The sequence below is a fragment of the Bufo bufo genome, chromosome 1 (assembly GCF_905171765.1).
Source record: "Bufo bufo chromosome 1, aBufBuf1.1, whole genome shotgun sequence".
Taxonomy (NCBI): Eukaryota; Metazoa; Chordata; class Amphibia; order Anura; family Bufonidae; genus Bufo; species Bufo bufo.
Window position 1 is genome coordinate 44,942,046 of NC_053389.1, and position 11,335 is coordinate 44,953,380.

Sequence of the window (11,335 nt, forward strand, 5' to 3'; positions counted from 1 at the left end):
TGTGATGTACGAGATCCTCCCCGGACCCCAGACACCGTTTATATGCAGAGCGGCTTTGACTTTCTGCCATAATGACCATCGGCAGGGAGATAGGTGCAGCCAATCAGACCCGTCCAGATTGCTCTAGGACATTGGCAGCCGTCTTCTCGTAGAAGTCATTACTCATGGAGGAGATAAGGACCTATTTAACTTGTGAACCGACAGATGTGCAGAGGCTGCCATGTTCACAGGATGGAAATAGGGTCCCATACTGGTGGATTATCTTAAAGAGAACCTGTCAGCAAGAAATGCGGCGCCATCTATAGGCAGCGTGTCATAGAGCAGGAGGAGCTGAGAAGATATACAGGGATAGCCGTCAGTCACCTCCCCTGTGTACAACTGAGCTCAGAAAGAGCAGAGACTTAAAGGGGTTATGTCATGATTGATGTTAAAAATAAAAACCAGGCATCGTATAGCACATGGCAATCCCTTCCTAGCAAAGCTAGAACCAGCCGTGTACCTCACATGGACCCAGAGATCTCCGCATTCATTGCTCCAATAGCTTTGCTAGATTGTCTTCAGCCTGACAGCTCAGGGAGCGTGTCCTTTCTGCTGCAGCTCTCTCTCCGATACTGCCCCAGCTTCTAACAGAACCTACGGTATGGCTGGTGGCAGTTGAAGATTTGAACTGAGCGTGTGCGACCAGCTCAGGGAGACGGACAAAAAAATAAGAAAAAGAACCAATAGCAGGTGGAGCCACATAGATACATTCTATTGAATAGTGGAGTGGCTATGCTAAATGTTTAAAGGGGTTATCTGAGAGTATAAAAAGCCCCCAATATGCCGGGCCCCTCACAGTGAATATACCTACCCCGGTCTGCTCCGCTGCTGCTTCTCCCCGTGTGCAGGTGAAAACATCCAGTGTCGCGGGGAAGGGGGGGGGGGGGAGCCAATGGAAGGCGGGGATGAGCCTCCCTAGCATTGTGGTGCAGAGACCAGGAAAGTATATTCAGTGTGGGGGGCCCGGCGTATTGGGGTGCTTTTTATACTCTCGGATAACCCCTTTAATAACATGCAATCACTAAAGTATTCAGATCCAAGTGGTGGTTTGAAAAATGTAGAATATGTTTCATGACAAATCCCCTTTAAAGGTCTGACTGCACCGCAACATGTGTCAGGCGACTTTTTGTCTCCGATTCCCGCGCGGCCGCCGCTGCATTGCCCCGTCGCGCGGATCAAAACATCCAGCGGCGGGGGGCAGCCAATAGCAGGCTGCGATGGGGACGAGCCTCCGATGCTAGGGAGGCTCGTCCCCGTTGCGGCCTGCTGCCCCCCCCCATCGTCAAATGTTTTGATCCACACAACGGGGAGATACAATGGCGGCCATGCAGGGATCAGAAGGGACACAGGTGCCAGGGAGTGAGGTAAGTATAACATATATGAGGGGCCCAGGCATTAGGGGGACCATCATAGGGGTTGGATAACCCCTTTAAGATATAAAAGTTTGTATAGTATTAGTATAGTATCAAAAGAAGTAATCCCGTTACTGTTGGTCAAAATATGTTCCTGGAAAAGGTGCATCAATCTAACGATCCTGGTTGGTTTTTCAATGAGGGAAAGGTGAAGGGAAAATTAAAAGGAAGAATGAAAGCCCCAGTGAAGGCGCCAAACAAGATCACGTCACTGAAACTGGCGGATCACCTAGTGGTATACATGTCTGATACCGCAATGTAAGTTGGAAACAATCTTGAATAGACTGTTTGATCTGGCGCGGCAACAAATCAATAAAACTTTCCCAGCGTGTAAAAAATATTTTTTCACGAGTTTCCTTTTTACAAGACGCCTCCACCCAGTCCATCTCCATTACCAATGAGATTTTCCCTAAGGGTCTGTCCAGGTGTGGAGAATGGTCTCAACTCCTGCGGCTGCTATCAGGCATAATAATTTCCAACTACCCGGGGTAAATCTCGTAGTGGTTGGATAAATATCGCGCCGATGTTAGATGGGTGGTGGTGAATGCATGGATTTTACACCAAAAATATTGTATCACTGGGCATAGCCACAAACAGTGAAATCCATCCGCCCCCACATCGGAAGCAGCTATCACTATCAAACACGCCCATACGTTGACTCCAAAGGTGGACAACTGCGGGATATCTTTGAGCCGATAAGATATGGCCCACTCGCCCTGAGAGGGGCATGTAAGAATTTGTGATAACTAAGGGTGTGTCCCCTAAGAGTGGTCTCCACTCCCAACTTCATCTCCGTTTTGTTGGTGGGGTTGTGGAGGAAAAGGACCTGTATACCATATGGGTGCTGGCCATTAATAAAGCCATTGTGGATCCAGGTTTCAGCGTTAATTTCAGAATTGTTTAAAAGAGATATGGGCCTATAAGACAGTGGGAGAGAAACATCCGGGTTTTGGAAGCAGGATCATTCTTGAATCCAAAAACGAATCTACCGCAGCATGTTGTGTATATAGAGTTATACAGCCGAGTTAGTATGGGAACAGTCTTACGAGTGATTCATTTAGAACAAACATTACTAAACCCGTCAGGGGGGCGAGGAAGAAATCGCGGTTTGCACCTCCATTTCCTTAATAACCGCATCTTACGCTGCTCTTTGCTCATCTGTGAGGGTTGAAATGGAAGGAAATCGAGAAAAGAGTGTATCTTATCCAAATCTGTATCTTATCCAGCCCTATAGAGATCCTCATAATTGGAAAAAATGTAGAGTGGCTCAGTTGCCCATAGCAACCAATCAGATTCCACCTTTCATTTTTGACAGCTTCTTTGGAAAATGAAAGGTGGAATCTGATTGGTTGCTATGGGCAACTAAGCCTGTTCTCCTTTACACCAGTTTGATAAATCACCCCAAATGTATATTACTAATTCTCCCTGCACTAGTGGTAAGGGTGGCGGAATAAGGGTCGTAAAGGGTGTGGATATGCGTGTAATTAGTACAATTTTGCACCAGGCGTGTAAAAAGGCGGCCCGGCCGGTTGGCTTCCCTGTGAAATCTATTTTGGTTTAACCGAGCCAACCAGACCGCCTGACCCTGAACAAACGATTCCAACAACTGCTTTTGCAACGGGCGCCTGCCCCTGGGGCCCTCTATATAATGCGACCCAGGTGTAGGCCTTGCCGAGTGGTATAGTGTGGCCTAAAATGTCCCTTTACGTGTGTCACGGTGCTTCTACCTGGATATGGCTGGACTCCAGGCTTTGGCTCCGAAGCAATAAATAGAGGGAATAATTGAGGGATTTGAAAGAAAGATTGAGTCCCGACCTTGTATGTAGTTGAACAGCAGCTTTACTTTGCATAAACGTTCATCAGAAATAATCTTCAAGCTTTGTCTTGGTCCCAGCAGGCTTTAGCATAAAACTGGCAGGCAAACTCATCTCTGCTACATCTGTTTCTCTCTGGCTCTGCTGTACTGACAGGCTGACTGTATGACTTTGCTTCTTCTTGTATGCTGCACTTCTCTTTCTGGTCTGTCTTTCGATTAGGCCAGGTAACTTTCCTCCTGGCTCCTGAGGCTCTAAGCTTTGGCCACCATGACCAGCAGAGCTGAGGGTGCTCTGGCTGGCTTGGGCACGTCCAGCAGAGACATGCCCTGCACCCTTCCCCTAGCAGGGGGTAAGCTAGACTAACTCTCACTGGTCCCCACCCTTCCTGCAGGAAGTGGGACTCACCCACTCCTCTCCAGAGGGGGGTTAGAATGGAATGGAAAGTTCCAATTTTACCTAAGTACACCTTTGCTGTATTTGCTGCCACCTGCTGGTAAACCAGGCACATTACATGTTAACATAACAGTTGCAAACAAATTAGGAATGCACATTATGGAGGACCTGGAATAGATGCATAAGATGACATTATATTAGTCCATTAGAGATAGTAGCCGGGTGCAGTAGTGGTAGCACCACTCTGGGGCGTTACACTTTGTTTCCTCATATATTGGTTTGGTAGAGGGAGAGTAAGCATAGCGACCTTGGGACTCGAGAAGGTGTCTGTGTACAGCAGAACAGTTTTCAGTCACTTTTTTGCACTTCAATCGCATGTAATTATTGATATGTCCTCAGAGGACTGCTTTGGAAGTCGCCCACAATAAGGACAAATTGTCCAGGTGCCGCAGGCAGGGGTGCACCACCAACGAGGCCAGGTGAGGCGATCGCCTCTGGCAGTACCAGGTAGGGGCAAGAGGGCGGCAGCGGAAGGGCCATGGGCAATGAGCGCTTTTATTGTGGCAAAGGGGTTAGGTTAAGAAATTGGCATGGGGAGGGAGGCGCCATTTCAGTTTTCGTCTCAGGCAGCAGAAAGGCTAGGTGTACCCCTGGGTGCAGGTTATCACCAATGAAATTGGGCCAATGTAGTTTGAGGTAATGGCAATGGGGAGCCAATGAAGGGATTGGCAGAGGGAACCACACAGGACAAATGAGGGGAGAAGTGGAATAACCAGACAGAAAAGAGTGGAGGATAGACTGGAGGAGTGAGAGGGTGCCAGATTGTTGGCCAGACAGGAGGAGGATGCAGTAGTGCAGACGGGAGATGACAAGGGCATGCACTACATTTTAGCATTTAAGGGTGAGGAAGGAGCGAATACAAGAGATGCTCTTGAGTTGAAAGTGGTAGGTGGAGGTTAGGGTTTGGGTTTAAAGGACCGGGCAGAATCAAATGTTACCCCCAGCCAGCGGATCCGCGAGACTGGAGAAAGCATGGTGCTATTAACTATAATGGATAGGTCTGGTAGGGGAGCTGAGTGACATTGAGGAAAGATGATGAATTCAGTTTTCTCCATGTTGAGTTTTAAGAAGCGGGAGGAGAAGAATGAAGATTTAGCTGAAAGACACACCAGGATTCTGGATAGCAGGGAAGTGACATCTGGGCGGGTGTCACCGCCAGTTCTGTGAGTAGGTCTGACAGACTTCCTTCTCTACCTCTTGCATGATGTTCTTTATTTTGGTTTCACTTTCTCATCTCCTTTCCTTCTCCCAGGTGTCACCTATTTAGACTAATCCTCTTCCTTTATATTCCCTCCCATACTGCCTCACTTTGCGGTTTATACTACTTCCTGGATGAAGTGTTCACTGCTGGAGGCTTCTGCTGCTGCTTGTTCAGATAAGTCCTTTCATGTATTGTGTTTCCTTGCTGGCTTGATTCTAGGTGACCCTGACTCCCTCCGTATGACGTGCAGGGAGCCGGTGGCCGTGTCCCCTCACTATTATAGGGTTTTCAGGTGTCACACAGTCTTAGGTACGTGGGCATACAATCGTCTACCTTTGAGACCCTTGATTGTGTTTAGCAGTCAGGGAGCGCTCTTAGGATTTTATAGGGGTCACCTATATGGTCCTTAGTTTGGGATCAAGCTAGTCGGACGTTTATTCATAACTTCCAGCTATCTGCAACACCATCCGTGACAGACGGAGAGGTAGATTTGATTATCGTAAGCATAGAGGTGGTATTTAAAGGTTTGACACTCAATGACCTGTCCCAGGCCAAATGTATAAATTGAGAAAAGTAGGGGACACAGGACAGAGCCTTGAGGAACACCAACTTAGAGGGGGCGTTATGATGAGGTGGTGTATGAATGGGGAACGCTATAAGTTCTGTTGGTGAGGTAAGAGGAGATCCAAAAGGGGCCAGGTCTCTGATGCCGAGGGAAAAGAGGGTTTGTAACAGGAGAGAGTGGTCGACTGTAACAAAGGCAGAGGACAGGTCAAGAAGGGGAAGAGAGTGACAACGTTTAGCTTTGGCACCAAGGAGATCATTGGTGACTTTGGTTAGAGAGCAGTTTCAGTGGAGTGATTGGGTCTGAAGCCAGATTGTAGAGGATCAAAGAGTATTTTGGATGAGAGGTGGGAAGACAGTTCGAGATGGATATGTTTTTCTAGGAGTTTTGATGCAAATGGGAGTAGTGAGATGGGGCAATAGCTGGATAACGAGGATGGGTCTAGGGAGGGCTTCTTGAGTATTGGCGTGATGGTTGCATGTTTAAAAGAGGGAGGGAAGATGCCAGTGGTTAGTGATAGGTTAAAGAGGTGGGTTAGGGCTGGGATAACTATAGTGGTGAGGTTAGGGATGAGGGGAGATAGGATTGGGTCAAGGGCACAGGTGTTGAGTAGAGTTGAGCGGACACCTGGATGTTCGGGTTCGGCCGAACTTGAAAAAAAAGTTTCAGAAGTCAATGGAGACCCGAACTTTTGGGCACTAAAATGGCTCTAAAATAGTCCTGGAAAGGGCTAGAGGGCTGCAAAAGGCATCAAAATGTGCTTAAGAGCATGGCAACTGTTCTGCAAACAAATGTGGATAGGGAAATGACTTAAAATAACATAAAATACTGAAAAATTAAAAATAACAATCTGGATCTAGGAGTAGGAGGTTGAGGAGGCGGTGGATGGGTGGATGTGGCGGTGTAGGTTGACGTGGCGGTGTAGGTGGAAGCGGCGATGAAGGAGAAATAGGTAGCCAACACTGATTTGTGTTATTTCTAATTTTTTTATTGGGGTATCCCCCAAAATATTGGGACATATAACAAAAAAAAAAAAAAAAAAAAGAATAAGTGCACTTGAGTACAAGAATGGATGGTTGAGGCTGGTATAAATGTCTATTCTGCACAAGGTACGGACAAGTCCTCTGGGATCCATGCCTGGTTCATTTTAATAAACGTAAGCTTGTCCACATTGGCTGCGGCCTGTGATAATGCTCTCTGCCGTGCTAAACACACGTTCACACTATACACTGGCTGCAGGGCAGGTCAGCACCTCCAAGGCTGACAAAGCTTTTCCACATTTGGGCCATGCTAACCCTGCCTTCTCAGGTGCTGGCGGTGCCCCAGCTGCGTTGGCGACCTCTTCCTCCTCCTCTGCCTTCACCTTGTGCTTCCACTGTGCCCCCGCTGTCAGGTGGGAATGCCATCATCAGCGTGCGCTTGTAGTCACGCATCTTCCGATCGGCAACAGATGTTTTCACTAAATTTAGTTCCCTGTCAGCAATGCAGAGCAGGGGTTCATTCACGGCAAAAGGGGGTTCATGTCACCCAGCAATACAACAGAGGATTTGGAGAGATTTAGGCCCCAGTCACCCAGGCACAGCAGGGGTTCATTCACGGCAAAAGGGGGTTCATGTCACCCAGCAATACAACAGAGGATTTTGAGAGATTTAGGCCCCTGTCACCCAGGCACAGCAGGGGTTTGTATACGCCAAAAATGGTAAAATGTCACCCGACAATTGAAAAAAAGAATTTTTTCAATTTAGGGCACTAAAATTGGCACTTTTTTAAATTAAAATGGCTCTAAAATAGTCCTTGAAAAGGCTAGAGGGATGTAAAAGGCAGTAAAATGTGCTTAAGAGCATGGCAACTGCTCTGCAAACAAATGTGGATAGGGAAATAACTTAAAATGAAATAAATAACAAAAAATTACAAATTATTAACCTGCAACTCAGAGAAGGAGGTGGATATGGAGTCGGAGGTTGAGGAGGCGGTGAATGTGGTGTTGTAGGCGGAGGCAGCAATGGAGGAGAAGGAGGTAGCCAACAATGTTTTTTTTTATTTTCTATTGGGGTAGGTAGCCCCCAAAATATTGGGACAAATAAAAAAAAAAAAAGAAAACAAAGAATCATTGCACTTGACTTGAGTACAAGAATGTATGTTTGATGGTGGTATAAATGTCTATTCTGCACAAGGTACAGACAAGTCCTGTGGGATTCAGGCCTGGTTCATTTTAATGAACGTGAGCTTGTCCACGTTGGCTGTGGACAGGCGGCTGCGTCTGTCTGTAATGACGCCTCCTGCCGGGCTAAATACACGTTCAGAGAGTACACTGGCTGCAGGGCAGGCCAGCACCTCCAAGGCATACAGGGCAAGCTCTGGCCATGTGGACAATTTGAAGACCCAGAGGTTGAATGGGGCAGAACCATCAGTCAGTACGTGTAGTCGTGTGCACAGGTACTGTTCCACCATGTTGTTCAAATGCTGCCTCCTGCTAACACGCTCCATATCAGCAGTTGGGGCTGGTTGTTGTGGCGAGGTGACAAAGCTTTTCCACATGTCGGCCATGCTAACCCTGCCTTCTGAGGTGCTGGCGCTGACACAGCTGCGTTGGCGACCTCTTCCTCCTCCCCTGCCTTCGCCTTGTGCTTCCACTGGTCCCCCAGCGTCAGTTGGGAATGCTCTCAGGAGCGCGTCTACCAACGTGCGCTTGTACTCGCGCATCTTCCGATCACACTCCAGTGAGGGAATTAAGGACGGCACATTGTCTTTGTACCGGGGATCCAGCAGGGTGGCCACCCAGTAGTCCGCACACGTTGTGGGCAACTCTGCAGTCATTGCGCAGGCACTGCAGCATGTAGTCGCTCATGTGTGCCAGGCTGCCCAGAGGTAAGGACAAGCTGTTCTCTGTGGGAGGCGTATCGTCTGCGTCCTCCGTATCCCCCCAGCCACGCACCAGTGATGGGCCCGAGCTGTGTTGGATGCCACCACGCTGTGAACATGCTTCATCCCCTTCCTCCTCCTCATCCTCCTCCTCCAGTAGTGGTCCCTGGTTGACCAAATTTGTACCTGGCCTCTGCTGTTGCAAAAATCCTCTTTCTGAGCCACTTCTAAAAGACTGGCCTGAAAGTGTTAGAGATGACCCCTCTTCCTCCTCCTCCTCGTCCTGGGCCACATCCTCTTCCATCATCGCCCTAAGTGTTTTCTCAAGGAGACATAGAAGTGGTATTGTAACGCTGATAACGGCGTCATCGCCACTGGCCATGTTGGTGGAGTACTCGAAACAGCGCAACAGGGCACACAGGTCTCGCATGGAGGCCCAGTCATTGGTGGTGAAGTGGTGCTGTTCCGCAGTGCGACTCACCCGTGCGTGCTGCAGCTGAAACTCCACTATGGCCTGCTGCTGCTCGCACAGTCTGTCCAGCATGTGCAAGGTGGAGTTCCACCTGGTGGGCACGTCACATATGAGGCGGTGAGCGGGAAGACCGAAGTTACGCTGTAGCGCACACAGGCGAGCAGCAGCAGGATGTGAACACCGGAAGCGCGTACAGACGGCCCGCACTTTATGCAGCAGCTCTGACATGTCGGGGTAGTTGTGAATGAATTTCTGCACCACCAAATTCAGCACATGCGCCAGGCAAGGGATGTGCGTCAAACCGGCTAGTCCCAGAGCTGCAACGAGATTTCGCCCATTATCGCACACCACCAGGCCGGGCTTGAGGCTCACCGGCAGCAACCACTCGTCGGTCTGTTGTTCTATACCCCGCCACAACTCCTGTGCGGTGTGGGGCCTGTCCCCCAAACATATGAGTTTCAGAATGGCCTGCTGACGTTTACCCCGGGCTGTGCTGAAGTTAGTGGTGAAGGTGTGTGGCTGACTGGATGAGCAGGTGGAAGAAGAGGAGGAGGAAGCCGAGTAGGAAGAGGAGGCAACAGGAGGCAAAGAATGATGCCCTGCGATCCTTGGCGGCGGAAGGACGTGCGCCAAACAGCTCTCCGCCTCCTCTCTGTGCAGCCTTTCAAAAAGCGCCATAAAAAATCGCCGAACACTGAACCCGAACTTTTACGTAAACGTTCGGGTGCCAAAAACCCTAAAGTTCGGGTTCACTCAACTCTAGTGGCGAGTTGTGAGATGAGCTTTTCTTCAGTGATGGTGGTAATCTAGGTTATGTAGAAAGAGCACTGAGTGGTTGTGTTGAGGGGTACTGGGGGGTTGTTGGTTGAAGCTTTCTCAAATTTTGTCAATTTTATTCAGCTGAGATGAGGAAGGTGGGAGGAGGCATCGGGGAACAAAGTAGAGAGTTGAAGGTATTAAACAATTGTTTGGGTTTGTGGGAAATAGATGATACAAGAGTAGTGAACATTTATTGAATCTTACCCACAAAACGACACTTATCAACACTGAAATTGCAACACCACGTAGGACAAGCCGTACGGTTATGCAAATGGAGGAAGTAACAGGTGTCACTAAGATCTGCAGAAGACGACATTTCCCAGCACCTAGCTCCAATCTGAGGCATGTGGAAGGGGGATAAAAGCCAGACTGAAAGCAAAGTTTTTTTAGCCATAAAGTCGTGTGGGATGATTGGGCGATGCCTCCTGTTCGTTGACATGCCAGTTATAATGTACCGTAGCCCGATCCCTCTACGCTACATTTCAGGTACGCTAAAAGCTTGGCGTTAAATTTATTTGGTTGTGGAACCACACACTGATGGCTCTGGAGCCGAGGCTTCTATATGAGGGTGTAAAAAAGTACATAGTAGACAGGGAGGAGGGGGATGCAGCTGCATCTGCTCTGCTCCTGTGAGAGGGGAGGGGGAGCAGATATCTAATTGGTTCAGAATGCCGAGCAAGTCTATAGCATCACCCCAGGATCAGCTGCCACCTCAGCAGGCATGCAGAAAGAAAAAGACAGACCCCAAATCTGCAGGTGACATACATTTCTGGCTGCTCATTAACAATGTACATGACAAACATCAGACTGTTATTTAAAAGCTTACCTCTTTGTCAGATCACTGCTGCTTGAATACACAGGTCTGGCACCCTCAGTGAGTCTCCTCCTGCGTCCCTCTGACAACACTTCCTGTTCTGTGCTTTAATAAATTAGCCGTGATAGCAGAGATAAAATAACAGAAGGTGGGACACTGCACTGACCTTAATAATCCTCTGCCGTGCGGGTGCCAACAATTCCCAGCTGGAGTTTTGCTGGGCACCAGTGATGACATGTGACCGCTGCGGCCAATCCCTGGCTGCAGCGGTGACACACAGACAACACTGAGGTTACTACGGTGGGCAGTGATTGGCTGCAGCAGTCACATGTTGCACTGACATTTCAGTGCTGGAGCTGGTTTAACAGGGTCCGCAGGAAACCTGAAAAGAACTAGCATGGGAGGGGTAAGGGTGCCAAGTACACACTGCGGCTGTGCAACTGTAACCACATAGAGATCACTATTAATTAACATGGTTTTGCTGCAAGTACGGGTGACATGAAACCACGGTAATCCACACTCGTCCGCAATATGCATGGTCACCTTATTTTATACATTAAGCAATTCATGGGGCTGAACAACCCCTTTAACTGACTTATACTGCAAGCTGTAGTCTGGCTAATGTTACTGCTGCCTCCACGGGACAATCCAGTTCACCTTCAGTCTGACAGTCTGGTTGCTAGGGACGCACTGCCGAACAACACAGTCTTTAAAACTGGGTTGTCATGTAGCAAGTTCGTAGCAACCAGCCTCAGATCTGTAATTGAAGGCAGGATCGGCATTGAATGGGGGAGGGGGGGGGGGGGGTCACCAATGAAGAATTCCTTGACGTGTAGGATGCCTTTAATTAAAACTTACGTGGGACAAACCTACTTTATTGT